This window comes from Etheostoma spectabile, unplaced genomic scaffold, assembly GCF_008692095.1.
Source record: "Etheostoma spectabile isolate EspeVRDwgs_2016 unplaced genomic scaffold, UIUC_Espe_1.0 scaffold00018822, whole genome shotgun sequence".
In the NCBI taxonomy this organism is placed as follows: domain Eukaryota; kingdom Metazoa; phylum Chordata; class Actinopteri; order Perciformes; family Percidae; genus Etheostoma; species Etheostoma spectabile.
Genome location: NW_022604497.1, coordinates 1 through 19,849, shown reverse-complemented (window position 1 = coordinate 19,849; position 19,849 = coordinate 1). Strand labels below are relative to the sequence as shown.

Here is a 19,849-nt window from a genome sequence, read left to right as displayed (position 1 = left end):
TGATCATTTCCGGAGTTTTTTTTACTTTTTCTGAAATCATCAAATAAGAGAAGAAACCTGGGTGAAATGTGTAATATTTATGTTGTATATGGTTTCAAAACATGGCGGTGGCTGGAAATTGAGCCTTGGCAAAATGCTTGCACTGCTATGGTACAAATCTAGTCAAAAAGTAACACATCTGTTGCCTTTCTGCTGGACAATACAACGCTCAATGTAAATCTTGTCACACATCTGGGCATTGAGAGATGCATTGTTGGAAACGTGTGGCTTCCAGTACCTATGAGATTATACAATATTGTTCATGAAGCCACAAACTATGTAGGGTAATGCCCGGATCCCTAACAGGGAGTATACCTCCTTCAATGTTCATTTAGTTTTCTGATTGGTTAAGATTTCTGTGGGGACCCCTACCCGGGAAAAATGTTGAAGTAAACTATTGGCCACTTGTGTTAGCCTTGGTGTTTCCGAGGGGGAAAGCTTTTGGGTGACATGTTGCTTAAGAAAGGTTTGTCCTTCATAGTTCTAGTTTTTTTCCAATTCTTCTGGTCACACTTGGCACTATTTCACGTCTTTTGTCTGTAGTTCTCTACTCTGTCAGGGCTTAACTCCGTCTCCCCCACCTCTTTTTTTGTCTCTTGTTATGTCTCAGCACCAGTTGTTCCTAGTTCCTAGTATTACTATTACTAGTATCCTAGTATTATGCTTTTGGGTCGTCTGTCCATCTCTACATACTTACGCACTTCACATTCTTGTGAATGTGATAACACAGGACCCCAGGGAGGGACTTTCTTTAAATTGGGCAAACTTTTTTACATGAACTTGCAGATCAATTGATGAGATTTTGGAGGTTTAAATGTTCAATGTTAAATTTGGCATACACAACCACTTGGAGTCACGGATGAACTGATTTTGATTTTGGAGGTCAAAGGTCAAGGTTACTTTTTTGTTACGTCTCCAGAACTGTATATGTTGTAGTGGAATGGCTTCGAATGAAGACCGAAAACGCTTGTCTTTTACTAATAACATTTATTGTTCTCTATGCTGCAGTTTGCACAAGAAAAGAACAGTTTAGGCCTGGCGGACACGGATCACATCTAGCAGCTCACGTTCATCTGCAAATACTAGCAAGAATTGACACACAACTTCCATGAAGGCTACTTCAAAATAAAAGCATTTCCTGTGACAGTCTTCAGTATAAAACAAATAAAGTTGTGTACCTTTTCAAGTATCAGCTATTAACTATAATTTAACATTTCCTTTTCCGTTTTAAACTAAACACCACACATTCCTTTGCTTTAAACAAACATTTCACAACAATGAACTGTTGTTCATTACTATTCAGCCTATCACCTAATTAATCTCTAAAGGGTAAATCAACAGAACAGGTCTCTTTAACAAACTTCCTGTAGTAGTACGAACAGTGCAGGATCGAACAAGTCCATCTCTTCCTGAAAATAGCTCTGTTATCCTGCCCATTTTCCAGGTCTGCCTGGGGGCATTATCCTCTTCGATCAATATGACGTCTCCCACCTTTAGCAAAGTGGGTGTGGGTATGTCACACTTGTGAGCTGATTTCAATTTCAGCAAGTAGTCCTTTCTCCAGCTGTTCCAAAAGCTGGTTATTAGTCTCTGTCTGTATCTCCATCTCTTACACATGTCTTCTCGACTCACATTGATTGCTTGAGATGGAGGAAGCATAGTCTTTGGTGGTAAGGAAGTCAGCCTTTCCCAACTAGAAAATGAGAAGGTGTGAGTGGCTGGGGTTCTGATGCATCACTGTCCACATAAGAAAGAGGCATGGAATTCAGCACAGCCTCCACCTCTGCAAGCATGGTTGTCAGCTCGTCAAAGTTTAGTGAAGCCCTCCCCAGGACTCTCTTTAGACATGTGTTTACAGATCTTACAAGCCTCTCCCAGAAGCCGCCCCACCAAGCAGCTCGCTCGGCAATATACTTCCAGGTGATCCCTTTCTCAGTAAACAACTCTGTAAGCTCTGATTCCTTAAATGACCTCCATAGTTGTTTTAGGTCTTGTTCTGCTCTCTTGAATGTCTTAGCATTGTCTGTGTAAATAACTTTACATAGTCCTCGTCTTGCAATAAATCTCTTTAAAGCTAAAAGAAAACTTTCAGTAGTCTGATCTGAAACTAACTCTAGATGTACTGCTCTAGTCACAGCACAAGTGAAAAGTGTGATGTATGCCTTCTTAGGCTGACCACTTGATCTGACATACAAGGGTCCTGCAAAATCTACCCCAGTAACTTCAAATGGTGGGGACTCTGTGACTCTATCTCTGGGTAACGGAGCTGTAACTTGCTGGGCTGGTCTCACTTTTAGTTTTAGTTAGGTGGTGTTACATGTTACAATGTAACACCACCCGCTTGACTAGCTGTCTACCCCTTAAAACCCAGAATCTCTCCCTCATTTTCACTAGAGTATCTCTGACACCAGAATGCATCACTCTCTCATGACAGGACTGAACTGTTAACTCAGAGTATCTGTGCTTTGTAGGCAGTACCCATGGGTGTTGTTCCCTGTAACTAATATTAGAATGCTGCAACCTGCCTCCCACACAAATGAGACCATTTTCATCCAAAAAAGGTTTCAGGTCTTTGATTTTTGAATCTCTTCTCAGGTTTTGTCCCTCTTTAAGTTGACAGATTTCCTGGCTAAAACTATGCCCTTGTGTCACCTTCACCCAATACACTTCTGCTGCAGTAAGCTCCTCAGAAGTGAGTTCACCCTGAATCCTTTGACCAGAACGTGCATTAGCTAAAAACCTTTTCACCCATGCAGTTAAACTGGTGATAACTTGTCCTTCCTCGTTCTCTCCTTGCAGATAGGCAACTGCACTGTATGCCTTCACAGTAGACATGCAACTTGGATGTCGGTGAGTTTGGCTGTATTTTAACTTGGTACCATCTTGGAATTGTAACCAAGTGGAGCTGCGGCAGCTCTGCACACCACTGATCCCATTTTTCAGCCAGGTCTGGGGGCAACTGTTCATCCCAATCAATTCCCCTTTCCCATAGTCCTTGAAAAAGGCATTTTACCCGTATGGTAAATGGGGTGAGAAACCCGATGGGGTCAAAGATGCGAGCTGATGTCTTTAATACACTTCTCTTTGTGTTTTCCTTTCCCTTTAAGATGTCCAGCAGTCCTTTCAGATCAAACCCAAAGTTATAATTTTCAGATCTCCAGACTAATCCTAACACCTTCAGTACATTTCCACAAGTGCCGGTTTCTGGTGTGGGCTCTAGTCCACTTTCTGTCCACTTAGCCCTCAGTTCTGGTGAGTTTGTTACCCATTTGCACAAATTCATGCTGGCATGGGACAGAATCTCCTTTGCTGTTGTGGTGACTGAAAAGGCCTTTTCCACACTGTCTGAGCTGGAGATGAAATCATCTACATAGAGATACTCATTAAGTGCCTTCACAGCTGTAGGTTGCTCAGTTTCATATTGCTTGATATGTTGTCTTATGGTTGCCGCTAGCAGGAATGGGCTGGGTGACACACCAAATACCACTCTATTCATCCTCATGATGCGCAGCTCATTTTTACAGTCACTGGTTGGAGGTCCATGCAGCCACAAAAACCTCACAGCATCTTTGTCCCTTTCTGTTAGAGCTATCTGCAAGAATGCCTTAGTAATGTCTGCAGTAAAGGCTATCTGGTGGAGCCTGAACTTGATTAGCACGTCTAACAGAATGTAGTGGAATGGCTTCGAATGACGACCGAAAACGCTTGTCTTTTACTAAGAACATTTATTGTTCTCTATGCTGCAGTTTATACAAGAAAAGAACAGTTTAGGCCTGGCGGACACGGATTACGTCTAGCATCTCACGTTCATCTGCAAAAACTAGCAAGAATACACACACAACTTCTGTGAAGGCTACTTCAAAATAAATGCATTTTCTGTGACGTTCTTCAGTATAAAACAAATAAAGTTGTGTACCTTTTCAAGTATCAGCTATAAACTATATTTAACATTTCCTTTTCCGTTTTAAACTAAACATTTCACAACAGCATATACACGTCAACTTTCTTTTATATTAATGCATATACACATCAACTTTCTTTTATATTAATGCATATACACATCAACTTTCTTTTATATTAATGCATATACACATCAACTTTCTTTTATATTAATGCATATACACATCAACTTTCTTTTTGATTTATCATCACCATTCATTATGTCATCATCACTATTCATTATATCATCATCACAATTCATTATGACATCAACTTTCTTTTTGATAAATGCATATTCACATCAACTTTATTTTTGATTAATGCAAATGCACATCAACTTTCTTTTAGATTAATGCACATACACATCAACTTTCATTGATATTAATCCACATACACATCGACATTCTTTGATATTAATGCATATACAGATCAACATTCTTTTTAAATAATAAATATACACATCAACTTTCGTTTTGATAAATGCATATACACATCAAATTTCTTTGTGATTGATGCATCTACACATTCATTATATCATCATCACTATTCATTATGACATCAACTTTCTTTTAGATTAATGCATATACACATCAACTTTCTTTTTTATGAATGCATATACACATCAACTTTCTTTTAGATTTATCATCACCATTCATTATGTCATCATCACTATTCATTATGACATCAACTTTCTTTTAGATTAATGCATATACACATCAACTTTCATTGATATTAATCCACATACACATCAACATTCTTTGATATTAATGCATATACACATCAAATTTCTTTTTGATTAATGCATAAACACATCAACTTTCTTTTAGAATAATGCATATACACATCAACTTTATTTTATATTAATGCATATACAGATCAAAATTCTTTTTAATTAATAAATGTACACATCAACTTTCGTTTTGATTAATGCATATACACATCAGCTTTCTTTTATATTAATGTAATACACATCAACTTTCTTTTTGATTTATCATCACCATTCATTATGTCATCATCACTATTCATTATGACATCAACTTTTTTGATAGATTAATGCACATACACATCAACTTTCTTTTATGTTAATACACATCTAACATGCATACACATCAACTTTCTTTTTTATTAATGCTTATACACATCAACTTTCTTTTATATTTATTCATATACACATCAATTTCTTTTTCAATATATCAATACCATTCATTATGTGATCATCACAATTCATTATGTCACCATCACAATTCATTATGACATCAACTTTCTTTGATATTAATGCATATACACATCAACTTTCTTTTTGATGTATGCATATATACCTCAACTTTCATTTTCATTAATACATATACACATCAAATTTCTTTTTCATTAATACATATACACATCAAATTTCTTTTTTGATTTATGCATATACAAATCAACTTTCTTTTCATTATATCATCACCGTTCATTATGTCATCGTCACAGTTCATTATGACATCAACTTCGTTTTAGATTAATGCACATACACATCAACTTTCTATAATATTAATATATACAGTGGTGTGAAAAAGTGTTTGCCCCCTTCCTCATTTCCTGTTCCTTTGCATGTTTGTCACACTTAAGTGTTTCGGAACATCAAACCAATTTAAACAATAGTCAAGGACAACACAAGTAAACACAAAATGCAATTTGTAAATGAAGGTGTTTATTATTAAAGGTGAAAAAAAATCCAAACCATCATGGCCCTGTGTGAAAAAGTGATTGCCCCCCTTGTTAAAACATACTATAACTGTGGTTGTCCACACCTGAGTTCAATTTCTCTAGCCACACCCAGGCCTGATTATTGCCACACCTGTTCACAATCAAGGCATTACTTAAATAGGAGCTGCTTGACACAGTGAGGTCCACCAGAAGATCCTTAAAAGCTACACATCATGCCGAGACCCAAAGAAATTCAGGAACAATTGAGAAAGAAAGTAATTGAGATCTATCAGTCTGGAAAGGGTTATAAAGCCATTTCCAAAGCTTTGGGAATCCAGCAAACCACAGTGAGAGCCATTATCCACAAATGGCGAAGACATGGAACAGTGGTGAACCTTCCCAGGAGTGGCCGGCCGCCCAAAATTACCCCAAGAGCACAGCGACGACTCATCCAAGAGGTCACAAAAGACCCCACAACAACGTCCAAAGAACTGCAGGCCTCACTTGCCTCAGTTAAGGTCAGCGTTCATGCCTCCACCATCAGGAAAAGACTGGGCAAAAATGGCCTGCATGGCAGAGTTCCAAGGAGAAAACCACTGCTGAGCAAAAAGAACATCAAAGCTTGTCTCAATTTCTCCACAACACATCTTGATGATCCCCAAGACTTTTGGGACAACATTCTGTGGACCGATGAGACAAAAGTGGAACTCTTTGGAAGGTGTGTGTCCAAGTATATCTGGTGTGGAAGGAACACTGCATTTCATAAAAAGAACATTATACCAACAGTAAAATATGGTGGTGGTAGTATGATGGTCTGGGGCTGTTTTGCTGCTTCAGGACCTGGAAGACTTGCCGTGATAAAAGGAACTAAGAGATCCTGAAGGAGAATGTCCGACCATCTGTTCGTGTACTCAAGCTGAAACGAACTTGGGTTCTGCAGCAGGACAATGATCCTAAACACACCAGCAAGTCCACCACCGAATGGCTGAAGAAAAACAAAATGAAGACTTTGGAGTGGCCTAGCCAAAGTCCTGACCTGAATCCTATTAAGATGTTGTGGTATGACCTTAAAAAGGCTGTTCATGCTCAAAAACCCTCTAATGTAACTGAATTAGGACAATTCTGCAAAGATGAGTGGGCCAAAATTCCTCCAGGACGCTGTAAAAGCCTCATTGCACGTTATCGCAAACGCTTTTGCAGTTGCGGTTGCAGTTGTTGCTGCTAATGGTGGCCCAACCAGTTATTAGGTCTAGGGGGCAATCACTTTTTCACACAGGGCCATGATGGTTTGGATTTTTTTTCACCTTTAATAATAAACACCTTCATTTACAAATTGCATTTTCTGTTTACTTGTGTTGTCCTTGACTATTGTTTAAATTGGTTTGAAGTTCCGAAACACTTAAGTGTGACAAACATGCAAAGGAACAGCAAATGAGGAAGGGGGCAAACACTTTTTACACCACTGTAAGTGTACCTATGTTTAAATGAACACACTGTAGCAATGTTTATGTAGTGTTTTTTTTAATTTTACCTGTGTTTTTTTTTCTGTGAGGGACAGCTCTGTCAGGCTTATTTATGTAGCATGGAGGCTAGCGTTAGCTAACTAGCAGCCAGCCTGCTTCTAAACAAATACTTTTTAATTATCTCAACACTTTTTAACAGTCAAACTGAAACACTGGCGGTGAGCTCCAGGTCCTGCAGCTGCAGACGGACATGGATAGCTTCAGACCCGCTCACCACTAGTGTTGGTGGATTAGCAAGCTAGCGTTAGAAAACTAACCCCGCTTATAAATAAATACCTTTTAAATATCTCAACACTTTTAACAGTCAAACTCAAACAATGGGGTGAGCTCCAGGTCTTGCAGCCACGGACGGACCACCATCAGTGGTATAATGCGTGCCTTTTAAATTACTTTTTTTTGTTGTTAGCGGGCTGGTTGGTTAGTTCGCTAACGCTAGCTTGCTATTCCACCAACACTGGCGGTGGGCTCCCGGGGGTTGCGCCGCTGCCACCGGGTCTGGAGCTTTCTGTGTCCCGCTGGAGATCAGATCACGTCGAGGTCGGCAGCGGAGCTTTCTAGCGATGTTTCCCCGCTGGCCGAGCCCCACTGACGGCAGACAGTCTGCGTCTGCAGGACCTGGAGCTCCAGTGTTTCAGTTTAACTGTTAAAAAGTGTTGAGCTAATTAAAAGGTATTTACAGTATTTAGTATTTGTTTAATGAGCGGGATCTTGATCTTTAAGCCACAAGCATTTGCTTTATGGCTTTTAGAGGTTGAGCTGCACATGTATGCTTATCAGGCTATTTTCCTGTTTATATTTCCTTAGAAATTGGGGAAGCTGACTCATGCGGAAATGTAGAAGCTGGACGTGCATTGTATTGATCTTACATCTCAAATGGATTCTGACTTTGAATTCAAATATTTGGCATCCAAGAAAAATTTTAAACTGATGATGCATCAGTCATTTTGCTGGTGGTTTCTTGGTCACAGCAACAAGCTTGATCATTGACATACAGTTGCCCGCCACATATCACAAAACTGTTGGGTGGGGCCTTAAGTATTTGCTTGTATTACATCAAGTTTTCCAATAACATTAACAAGCATAACGTTGATTACGGTGCCTGTGTTTGTCATGATGTGGAAAGTTGATAATTGCAGGTAGTGTTGCCGAGTGGTCTAAGGCGCTGGATTAAGGCTTCAGTCTCTCTGGAGGCGTGGGTTCAAATCCCACCACTTCCATTTGCATATCTTAAATTGCTGGAAGGCAACCAATGTGATGTCTTACAGCTGTGGCATTTGGCCTGAACTTGGTGAAGTAACTAGAATCATCCATCAATAACTTTGCTGAGATTAGAAAATCAACAGATAATTGTGATAATTAATCGTGATCTCCATATTGATCAAAGTCATTGTAATTATCATTTTGGCCATAATCATGCAGCTCAAAGATATTTTATCAAACCAGGTTGGGCAAGTAACCTTTCTGCTGACTTCTTGTAAAAAAAGAATGTACCACAACCCAAAAACAGTTACTGCGATGGCTGGGAATCGAACCCAGGTCAACTGCTTGGAAGGCAGCTATGCTCACCACTATACCACCATCGCTGGATAACGTGATGTTCATTTCAAATCTTGTAATACATTTGGGCTTTGAGACATGTTCAAATCTGGCTCGAAGGAGCAGTCTTTTCCAGAGTTTTTTATTGTATTTAGAAGCGGGCTGGATGCTAGTAAGCTTATGCTAGCTTTCATGCTACATAACTAAGACAGAGTTGTCCCTCATCTGGGGATAGACTTTAATGCTTTACAAACACCAAAGCAAGTAAGCGCTGTGACTAACATTACTCTTCTGAAGTGATTTTGGAGAGGTACATCAGGTAGAAATATGCTGGTTGACTAGCATGACACCATTGTATTCATATAATAATCAATCCAGGCTAACGTGAATGAGAGTGACCGCATGTTACTTCCTCTAAATTTAAGGTTGTGGTTGACTAGCGGGGTCAGCTCGATAGTTTGACAAATTGATCAGACCTGCACGTCATGCACACTAGAAACAAACCGTGTATCCAAGAACAGTTCAGTCAGTGGAAATGACGTTCGATCAGACACAGCCATCTATAGTAGATTAGTGTTACGTTTCCAGTGTCGCGGCTCCGAACCAAAACGTTAGTTGGGACAGACGGACCGCTTGTTTCTTTAGGATAACTATATTAGCTTTAGACCGGCTGGTAGCAGCTTTGTGCTTGGTTCTTTAGGCTGACTATATTAGCTTTAGCCTGGCTGGTAGCAGCTTTCTGCTGGTTTCTTGAAGCTAACTATATTAGCTTTAGACCGGCTGGTAGCAGCTTTCTGCTGGTTTCTTTAAGCTAACTATATTAGCTTTAGCCTGGCTAGTAGCAGCTTTCTGCTTGTTTTTTGGGGCTAACTGTATTAGCTTGAGCCTGGCTGGTAGCAGCTTTCTGCTGGTTTCTTTAAGCTAACTATATTAGCTTTAGCTTGGCTGATAGCAGCTTTCTGCGGTGGGAAATGGCCGGGAGACGTTGTGATTATGTTGCATTAATCAGGGGATTTAGTTTGTATTTGTAGAGAACATAAAACACTGACTACTGTAGCGTCCCTTACTACCCATGAAAACTATGACATCACTGTATCAGCGGCAGCGGCTGCCTCCGGTACTTTTCTACACACGGAGAGCCTCACTTCCCATACCAATAAACCCCATCGGACTAACGTCACATCCACACGTTGCCCACATGGCTACCTGTCTTAAAGGGGAATGGTCGGATGGTAATAATCATGTAAAGGAGAAACGGTGAAAGTTTACTTTTCTATCAAGCAGCAAAAAAGTATTAACGTCAACATCGTAACGTCCTGTGATGCGACCATCGCGCATGTGCACATTGCGATGTCAATGCTAAAACACAATATTGTTCAGCCCTAACTGACGATATACTTCAGTAAGCTAGTTTGCCACTTTTATCTTGGGTAATGCCACATGTAAGTATATCTTAGTTTATTTAGATACCCAACATAGGTTATACTACGTACACTGTATAACAATACATTACGTGTTTCTTTATTTCATCTTACATTTTCGCTAGCCTACTGTATATACCACCGCATTACAATGTTGTGTAGTTATATTGTTTTTACAATTATCTTTGTTTAATATCAGTGACTCATTAAGATCTAAATAACTGGTCATTGTGTTTCATCCCAGTTTCACCCTTTGTTACTCAAATAAACGTGTCGCCAGTGCTTGATGGTGGAAGGTGTTTAGCTGCTGGTCAGATTGCACAGCGTTACGTGCGTGCAGGACAATACATATTTCATGGTAATTTTAGAATAACAGAGGTGAAGAAGTTCCCTGGAAAATACCAGAAGCATTTCCAGGTAATCTCTTCACCTCTGTTATTGTAATATTACCATGTAATAAAAATTGAAACAGGCAGTTTTGCATTTTGCACCACTGCCTTCTAAAGCTCTAGCCAGGCGCCATTCCTCGCCTAAAACAATATAACCAACAATATGGCTAACTAGTCAAGGAACAGCAAGAGACTTGATATTTAAGACTACAAACTGACTATGTGACAGATGTGTAATCTGTCATGTCCTGCCTTCTGAAGGTCTAGCCAGGCGCCATTCCTCGCCTAAAACAATATGAGTCATTCCAGTAAGTGAAGAGGAAACTCACATCTACAAAGATAAATTTGATAGCGGTGACTCCCTGATGGTCTAGTGGCTAGGATTTGGTGCTCTCACCGCTGCGGCCTGGGTTCAATTCCCGGTCAGGGAATGGTCAGGACTTGACAGATGCAGGTGTAATATTTGAAAGACTAAGTTCCTGGACTACGTTTTGGTTGATTTGTCAAATTCTTCCTCATTAGTTTATCGCTAGAACCACAACACTTTTAAAGAGTACCATTTCCTTTAAAGCAGACCCCCGACTGCGGATGTATCTTTTTGTCATCATTGATGGGTCATAAACACTTCATCTGCCTCTATCTCAATAACAATTATTTTCATTTTTCAACAGTAACTTGTAATGGTAAATTACATTTAACCAATGATTTTCATATTAATTATTCATGATAAGATCTCCAATGCCTCTCAGAGGATATGACTTCTGTATCTTTTCTCAATGTTTTCTCCTTGTAGGAGACAACTGAATTTGTTATGTCTTTGCTTTCTCCCACCAAGGAGGGCTCGCTGATTCCACTCGGGAAATCCAAACGACAAGGAAGCAATTTCAAACAGCGGGGGTAAGTTAAAGTTTCAATACTGTTGGATAAATTATTTAAATTGGACATTGAGATGGTTTGTGAGACAAATGTTGACTGTGATTTAACAGGGATTCGGTGAAAGTTATCTTTTGTTTTGTAAAACTTTGGGTTGTGTACAAAAGAGGAAAAAAAGAAGCTAGTTTTTTTGCAATTCTTCTGGTCACACTTGGCACTATTTCACAACTTTTGCCTAGTTCTCTATTCTGTCGGGGCTTAACTCTGTCTCCCCCACCTCTTCTTGTTTTTTCTTGTTCTGTCTTGGCAAGAAGTATTATGCTTTTCGGTTGTCTGTCCATCTCTACATCAGAATCAGAAATACTTTATTGATCTGTGTAGGGAAACTCTTAAAGAAGGACTGCTCCTTCGAGCCGGATTTGAACCAGCGACCTAAGGATTTCAGATTCATGACCCTACAGTCCTCCGCTCTACCAACTGAGCTATCGAAGGGAGATAACATACAGGAACACACTTCCCATTCTTGTTGATGTGATAACCCAGGACCCCTTGGGGGGACTTTCTGAATCATCAGGGGCTGTAGCTCAGTGATAGAGTGCACTTCCAGTCTCAATGCCCAGATGTATTACAAGATTTGAAGTGAACATTGGATTGCCCAGTGATGGTGGTATAGTGGTGAGCATAGCTGCCTTCCAAGCAGTTGACCTGGGTTTGATTCCCAGCCATCGCATTAGCTTTCTGTGAGTGATGTTACCTGCTTTATTTGTCAAGAAGTCAGCAGAAAGGTTACTTGCACAACCTGGTTTGATAAAACATTAGATCTCTTTGGGCTGCACGATTATGGACAAAGTTATAATCACGATTAGTTTGATCAATATGGAGATTATCACAATTATTTGTTGATTTTCTACTTCAAAGTGCCGGAAAGGAAGCTTTCACCAATCGAAAAAAAACCTTCGCAAAGAAAAAGCCAATACTTTATTAAAAAATGCCAGTACTTTATTAAAAATGTTATCACACTTTGTTATTTTTCTCTGGCATTGTTGATTATTTGAATATTGTAACCAGCATTAAGTGAGAAGGTTTAGGTCTGTGTGAATATGGGCCGAGCATTTACCTGGGCTGAATATGTGAACATCTTCTTTTGCATTTTCACTGTAAAGAGCCATTACTCCTCCATGTAGGGCGTCAGAATTTGGGTTTCTTGAAAATGGTTCTTTGAGTACAGGTAAACTTAGAATGCTAAAACAGGATTTAGAAGAAAAGAAGAAAAATGTTTGAGGGGCAAAATGAAAAGCACTCAAGATCTGATATAAATAGAGAAAAATAAGCAATGTTCTAATCAGTGGTTGAAAGAAGCCAAATGTAAAAAAAAAAAAAGAGGGTGCATCAATAGTTAACTCCAGAGAAGACAGAAAACAAAGAAAGGACATATGAACACTGTCACTAACGCATTTTCTCTCCATCCAAGTCCTAAAGATGGCGAATAGCTGCTCATCCCACCACCACCCTAGCCTCCTCCGCCATCCAGGCCGAAGGGAGAAACACCGTCCGTGTCTCTCCCAGAAGCAAGCGCCAGGAGCGGACCAGATCCCACACAGCCACCACCTCGCTGCAAGCTCTCTCTCTCTACAAGCAGCCACGGCCCCCCCCACCTACATCTGACATTAAGATCAGAGAGGTATGATCCCATCCAGAACCGTGCCATAGCTGCAGTTTTAGGATTTCTGGATGGGGCCGTGGCTGCTGTTATGTGTATAGCTATAAATCTGCTCCTTAAAAACAATAACAGGTCCGGCACTCCTTTCCCTCCTTTATCCTTTGGCTTCTTCATCACTCTTCTTTGCACTCGTTCCCACTTGGACCTCTACAGGAAATAAAAGATGGCTTGTTCCGGGTCTAAAATCCCTTTTCTGGGTGGGATAAAAACAGAGCTGATGAGTAAAAGCAAAGGTAAGCAAAAGCAAGTACAAAAAGCTGGGCCAAACAGCAAAACCCACCAAAAATAGTTTCAACTCATCAGCGTTCCCCTCCAAGGAAGTCTTTAGTAAAAGGCAAACGTCTCGTGCATTATGAACAGAAACCAGAGTGAGTACAGCCGTCTGATCGAGAGCAGCAGAAAACCCTAGTGGACCCAGTCCAAACCATCGCGGTAAGCCTCACTGGGTGTCCAAACTAAAATGATAAGAGGCAACTTGGTAGACTCCTTACTGATGTTTATATCTGTACTCACAATGCCCTGTTTGTCAGGTCTATTTCCCATCTGGCTGGGACATTTCTGGATTCAGGTGGACATTGTTGACAGATACATTGGTGGATCTTTATTCCCACCATAGGATTTGGCCTGTATTGCACATTGTCTTCACATCCCGCGCAATTTATTGCCATTGTCAAGCACATGACAGATTTTTTTTCCAAGCTCTCGTGTGTTTTTTCATTGTGTGACATCAAATTAAAATCTTATTTTTACAAGTGCAAATTTAAACATTTAGTTCAGATTTTTTTGTTCTGCAAGCTCTCACCTTTTTCAAGCTGAGCCTGTAAAGGCCACACAGTCTGATTAGTCAAGAGGAAACACCTGTGGGAGTGGAACATGGATGTGTACAGATGGGCTTTCAAACAATGCACCTTTTTTACATGTCAAAGTAGAAAAAGCAAAGGTAAAAACAAAAATGAATTATGGCTTAACTCAGTTTACATTTTTAAACCGGACATAAGGCATTACAAAGTCAAGAAAGTAGGTGTTAACCCGTTAAAGTAACCTTGTCCACCATGGACAAAACATACTTCAAGACTGACTATAATTTCGCATGGTTTATTACCTTCATACAATAAGTTTTTCACATGTCTGCTACTACCACTCTGATCATATTCCCTTCTTAAATACTCCATAAAGAAGCAAAGAACGATCATCAATGACAGAGAGCACATGAAGTGAATCATTACTCTCTGTCAGTCTCACGCTCGGAAAGGAATATCACGACTCTTCATCGTGGTCAGCGAGACCAAACACTTTAGAAACACATTCCTCAAGTCAGAAACTCTAGAAATGATCCCTGAAAGTATAGTCTTGGTTAGACTGGGGGGGGAAACTGCATCTCATTCACTGCAGAGTGATTGTCACTCAGGGTTCAGAGGGACAGAAGCTAATCGTTACGTGCTCCAGATGACTCTGAGGTGAGAAATCTATTTAGATCTTAAAGCCCATGTTGCAGGTTAACCACCACTGTTGATTATTGGGTACAAAAAGCACTCAAGATTTGTATATCATCTCCAAATATTGTTAAAGGGGTGATATAATGCAAAACCGATTTTACCTTGTCATAGGTGAATAACGACAGTTCAGTGGGTAAATAGGACATACATAAAAGCTTTAAAACCCAATGACATGCCTTTCCTCTGAAAATCCCACATTTTGAAACTGCCGCTGAAAACGGGCGAATCCCAACAAAGCCAAAAGGTGACGTCAGGATCTCAGAACCATCAGCTTTGTCACGCCCATGGACGTATAAGGAGAACGGTCCAGCCCCAACATTTACACACAGGCCACTGACCTGAGACCAGTTCCTAATGTTGCTGGCGTTAGGTCGATTAGATGTCCGACTGAGAACGCTGCTCCTGTACTCTGACGGATTACTAAGAAGAAAGTTTGGATATTTCCCAGGATATTGACAATGAACCCGGGTTGTAAATGCAGAGTTCCAGTCTGTACACGGAACGGAGACACTTCTCATAGTCTTCCCAAGGAAGCAAACACTCGACGGACATGGCTGCTGTTTAAGGAGATCCCTGTGAACTTTTCCCCCAAAGACAGTTTTCAAACTTTGGACAATTTAAAGCAGGATTTTCTAAGCTGCGGTTGCTGTTCCGACTGTCTGGTCATCCCAACCACAAGCTGTAAGTATGATTTCGTCGCTAACAGTAACATTAGCAATGCTAACGTAGCCTGTAGCTCGCATAGGCTGAATGTGTGTTGATAACTGTAATGGCAAGGGGCTAACGTTTCATTTTCCTAACTGTTCCATTCGAATAAATACCCCGTGTTGTCATGTAGCTCCATCTATAGTTCACCATGCATGTTTGTCCACTTTGGCAGGCTAATTTTTATTGTATTTCAGCAAGAAAGCTAACTGCAGCTGAGTAGAATCCTGATAGTTTGGTTGCGAGCTAGCGTTAAGCTGTAACGTTACTCAGCTAGCTAGCTAGCTATATCATCCCGTTAGCTTCGGCAACAGAACTAGAAACGTTATCATTTCATATGATATCGAGTCAATCTCGTGAAAACGGTGTGTATATAGACTGCAATGTATTGATTTGCAGTTTTTTTTTATTTCAGAGCACAGAGAAAGTCAAGACACGAAAGATGCAGCTTGCTAAACAGATGCTCAGAGTGTGTCATCTCGGGGACACAACTGTCTCATAAGACATCTAGACCTCATGTAACCAGGTTTACTTAGTTAGCAAAATAAATAAACTGGTTAAAAGGAAATTAATCAATAAATGTGTTAACATATGGTTAAACGTTTATTGAGAACCTTTTGTAATATTTATTCCATGGTATGTCATTCATGAGTTATTTTGTATTTAAAAGCATGTGGACTTTTATTTTGAAAATGTGGACTTTATTTTGAAAAGGTCACGTTGTTACGTAACCAGGTGACTAACCGGACTCATCACTCACCAATCAAATTGTCAAACAGTTTCTCTTGCTAGGACAGTTTGGTTTTGCAGAGCGAGCCGCAGATGAAAAGCTGTGAGAGAAACGGAGAATAAGGTGGAAAAAACCTGTACCTTTTGAAAGCCAATTTGGTTGACTTTTGTGAAAGATATCCCATGTACTCAATTTGTCCCTGGTGAAGACGATTAGTGCATTGGAAATCGGGACTTGGCTATTTTGAGTGGGTTGAAGAAATGTTCAACCGACGTCGACCGACATCGACTTGAGAGACACGAGGTTGAAACAAGATGGCGAGCCACCCAGTGATCTGCTGAACGTTGTGAATACCTGAGTCACAGCGTCTCAATAGGACGTTGCTCACAATCTTCTGAACTGGTAGGATTCATCCAGTTTCTACGAATCCACACTTCTGACTAGTAGGATTTCCTTCAGCTTCTGCAAATTCTGCAGCGGACTCCAAACGAACTTTGAGTTACGGTTAACAAGTAAAAAGACGATAGGGGAGAGGAGAACTCCTTTTTCTTTTCTTATTTCTGGTGGTCCTAACCACCAATTTGTTCAGTCTTTTGCTGAATTATATGGTTTTGTAACTCCAAATTATTGTTTTTTTCATTTTCTTTTCCATGGGTATTACCACTTGTAAATGGGTACATTACTACATGCAAATACTCTAATTAGGAGGTGAAATTCACTGATGTGATTTAGATTAACTGAAGTTAACTAAACAAATCAAAACTCTAAACAGAACTAATTAGAGAACTAAAAAAAGGAAAAGAAAACCAAAAGGGATTAAAACCTAAAACCAAACTGAGGTTAAAACTGAAATTAGATTAATATAGAACTAATATTGAACTTGGTATAAACTCAAAAGGTGAAAACCTAAATAACTTAACAAAAAGGGTGTTAAGTGGGATTGTATTTTGTGTAATTGTTGTCAATGGTTTTGTATGTATATGTGTATGTTAATATTCAAATAATAAGCCGGCAGTTAAAACTTATTCCTGGTCTGTGGTTTTCTACTTTTTCTTTCAACATGTTGTAATATTAACTCTTCTGCTCCAGTAGACGAATCTAGTAGAAAATTCTGGTCCATAGAGCATAGATCACTACAACTAGTAATTACCCAACAGAGGGGTTACATTATGTTAAATACAATTAAACATAAATGTCAAAATGACCTCTTCTCGGATACACCTACACTTTTAATTTGACATTTTCTTTCAACCTTAAATATTCTAGAAATATTTTCCAGGGTGATGTCCACTTCCTGGGTTTGTATGGTTCTGGCTCCACGCCAGAGGGTGGCTTTGTATCAGTCTTTATATGTATACGTAATACAACTTAATACATATTTCCCATTATTTTTAATTTTTACATAAAATACAAAACACATAACATTTACAGCATGTACAACAGAACATAAGAACTAGGCATCAATACAAAAGCAGAAAGGCCTTTCAAACAACACAACTATAACTTACTAATTGCAACAAATAATCATATACTTACATACACTAAAGTCTAACATACAACAGTTACTTTCATTACATGCAAATTGTGCAGCTCTTGATGGCCACAGCACTCCACCAATGTAAAGGTATAAAGTCCTTCTCCATGTCTTCTCCGAACTTCTCCCACACCCGCTGCTTTGCCTCTTCCACAGCAGAGGCTGAAGCCCTTCGGGCCCGTCGGTACCTTGCTGCTGCTAAACAATGGCTTTCAACTGAATCTACCGTCCATTCTCTGCAGTTCATTGACAATTTTACATTTTCGGGACCGCAGACATCTTTTAAAGCAGATGGACTTAGAATTCCAGTCAATTTTAACACGTAGCTCTGTAGTTTGTACATTAGGAGGTCTGTCAGTGGAGAGAGAAATGAAACAATCGGTGGTGTCTACACCGTGTTATCCTCCTGCTAGAGTTAGCACCCAACAGGCTTCAACAGGGCAAGTTTAAACCTGTTTTTAGCCTCTTAACATGTTCAAAATGTCATTACCAGTGCCTAGCCATGTGCAGTTATTCCTTCCGAGTGAACACTGCAGTAGATGTGACAGAAGGCGTGTTTCCACTAGTGTGGACTTCACCGGAAAACAGGAAATAACCAGAGGTATGGGCACTGGCTGAATTAACAGAACTTTATGCATTTCTTTCACATCTACTGCAATAAATTCATTGTGTTTACTCTGAAGGAATCACTGCAAATGGGGGGGGGGGGGGCACGTTTAATGAATTATGGACATGTTTAAAGGCTGGTGGTAGTACAGTGTGTAAGTGTATCAACTTTCGTTTTGATTAATGCATACACACATCAACTTTCGTTTTGATTAATGCACATACACATCAACCTTCTTTTAGATCAATGCATCATCTTTCTTTTTAAAAAATTAATGTAAATGATACTACTTTTGACACAATTTACACTCTTTGATAGTAATCAACACAAGTCTGAAAAACACACACATGCTCAGGACCTATTCATGCCTAAATGTAGAAATGTCAGAGCTGGCCAGCACCCTGAGAGGTTGGGAGGGGGTACAATGCCTTGCTTAGAACACCTGGTAGTGCCGAGACATTCTCGTTCCCTACTGACTGAGCTACTGCCCCCTAAACATCTCACCCCCGACGTGTGATTTGAACACACAACCTTCTGATCTGGAGTCAGACGCGCTACCATTGCGCCACGAGGTCTACGATCAATGTATGTACACATTAACTTTTTTTGAGATTAATGCATATAACATCAATTCTTTAAGAATAATGCATACACACATCATCACTCTGGAAGCCCCCTAGACATAACAATAGTATCAAGCTTTTCAGGTCATGCCCTGACATTAAAGTGTAGTCATGACGTCTCTTTTAAAGGCACAGTTTTAGAAAACCGGCTGTGTGAATTAAGCGTTTTGTTACTTTCACAGTATTTATATTGCACATCAGCCTGTTTTGAATCAATAAAGACACAGACATCTCCATTTTTACAATATAGGACTTTCAAGGGATGTCTTCCGTTTTTCAAAACCGGAAAAATTTTCCTTTGTTTTTGTGTCTAAGTGACTGATAGATAACAATCTTTGACACTGGTGTAGTATTAAGCGAGAACGCTGCAGTCGGCAGCGGCGAAACAAGCATATGAGTTAAAGAGGAAAATGTCCAGCTTGTATATACTAGGATGAGCGAGTACAGCATATCTGTATCTGTATCTGGTTACCACATGAATTATCTGTATCCGTATCCGTACTCGGACTGGACCGGAAGTGGTTAGATTTAACCGGAAGTGGGTCGGTTTGTCTTGAAATGGGCGGGGCTTTAAACCGGTATGTTATTTTAAGCATGCAATTGATATGGGTTGATCAGAAATTGTTATATTTTATTGCTGATTAGAAAAACTATTACATGAGCTTCAGATCAATGGTGTTGTCATGGTAACAAACAAACTATAACAGAACGTTTTGCAACAATTAATACAAACATGCGGTTGCAATTATGAAGTAAAATGTAATGAACAAGAGTTTTCATACTCAATATAACTTTCTTTTTGAACTTTAAATTTTTACGATCAGTGTGATTTTTTTTTGTTTTTGGTTCATTTTTTTTATTTTATTTCCCCACCAGGTATGTGTGAAATGTGGTGTGTGTGTGTGTGTGAGTCAAACTGACAGTTAAAAAAAAAAGAATTCTGATGGCGAGACGCAACGGGAGTTGCATTTAAACCAAGCAGATGTCTGAAACCCATGTTCACCAGTAAATCTACTGGTTACTATGTAAGG

At 39.6% G+C, this 19,849-nt stretch overlaps 5 non-coding genes across 5 annotated transcripts; all 5 read right to left on the bottom strand.

Moving 5' to 3' along the window:
- Positions 1-8,695: 8,695 nt before the first annotated feature.
- On the bottom strand, positions 8,696-8,767 carry trnag-ucc (transfer RNA glycine (anticodon UCC)). Its single transcript has one exon. It is a non-coding gene; the product is annotated as a tRNA-Gly (tRNA).
- Positions 8,768-11,807: 3,040 nt separating this feature from the next.
- Positions 11,808-11,895, bottom strand: trnay-gua (transfer RNA tyrosine (anticodon GUA)). Its single transcript is given in 2 exon segments — positions 11,808-11,843; positions 11,859-11,895. It is a non-coding gene; the product is annotated as a tRNA-Tyr (tRNA).
- Positions 11,896-13,381: 1,486 nt separating this feature from the next.
- LOC116682666 (U5 spliceosomal RNA) lies at positions 13,382-13,495 on the bottom strand. The gene has a single exon (XR_004330462.1). It is a non-coding gene; the product is annotated as a U5 spliceosomal RNA (small nuclear RNA).
- A 764-nt stretch (positions 13,496-14,259) lies between these two features.
- On the bottom strand, positions 14,260-14,475 carry LOC116682662 (small nucleolar RNA U3). The gene has a single exon (XR_004330459.1). It is a non-coding gene; the product is annotated as a small nucleolar RNA U3 (small nucleolar RNA).
- A 4,221-nt stretch (positions 14,476-18,696) lies between these two features.
- Positions 18,697-18,770, bottom strand: trnaw-cca (transfer RNA tryptophan (anticodon CCA)). The gene has a single exon. It is a non-coding gene; the product is annotated as a tRNA-Trp (tRNA).
- Between the last annotated feature and the right edge of the window lie 1,079 nt (positions 18,771-19,849).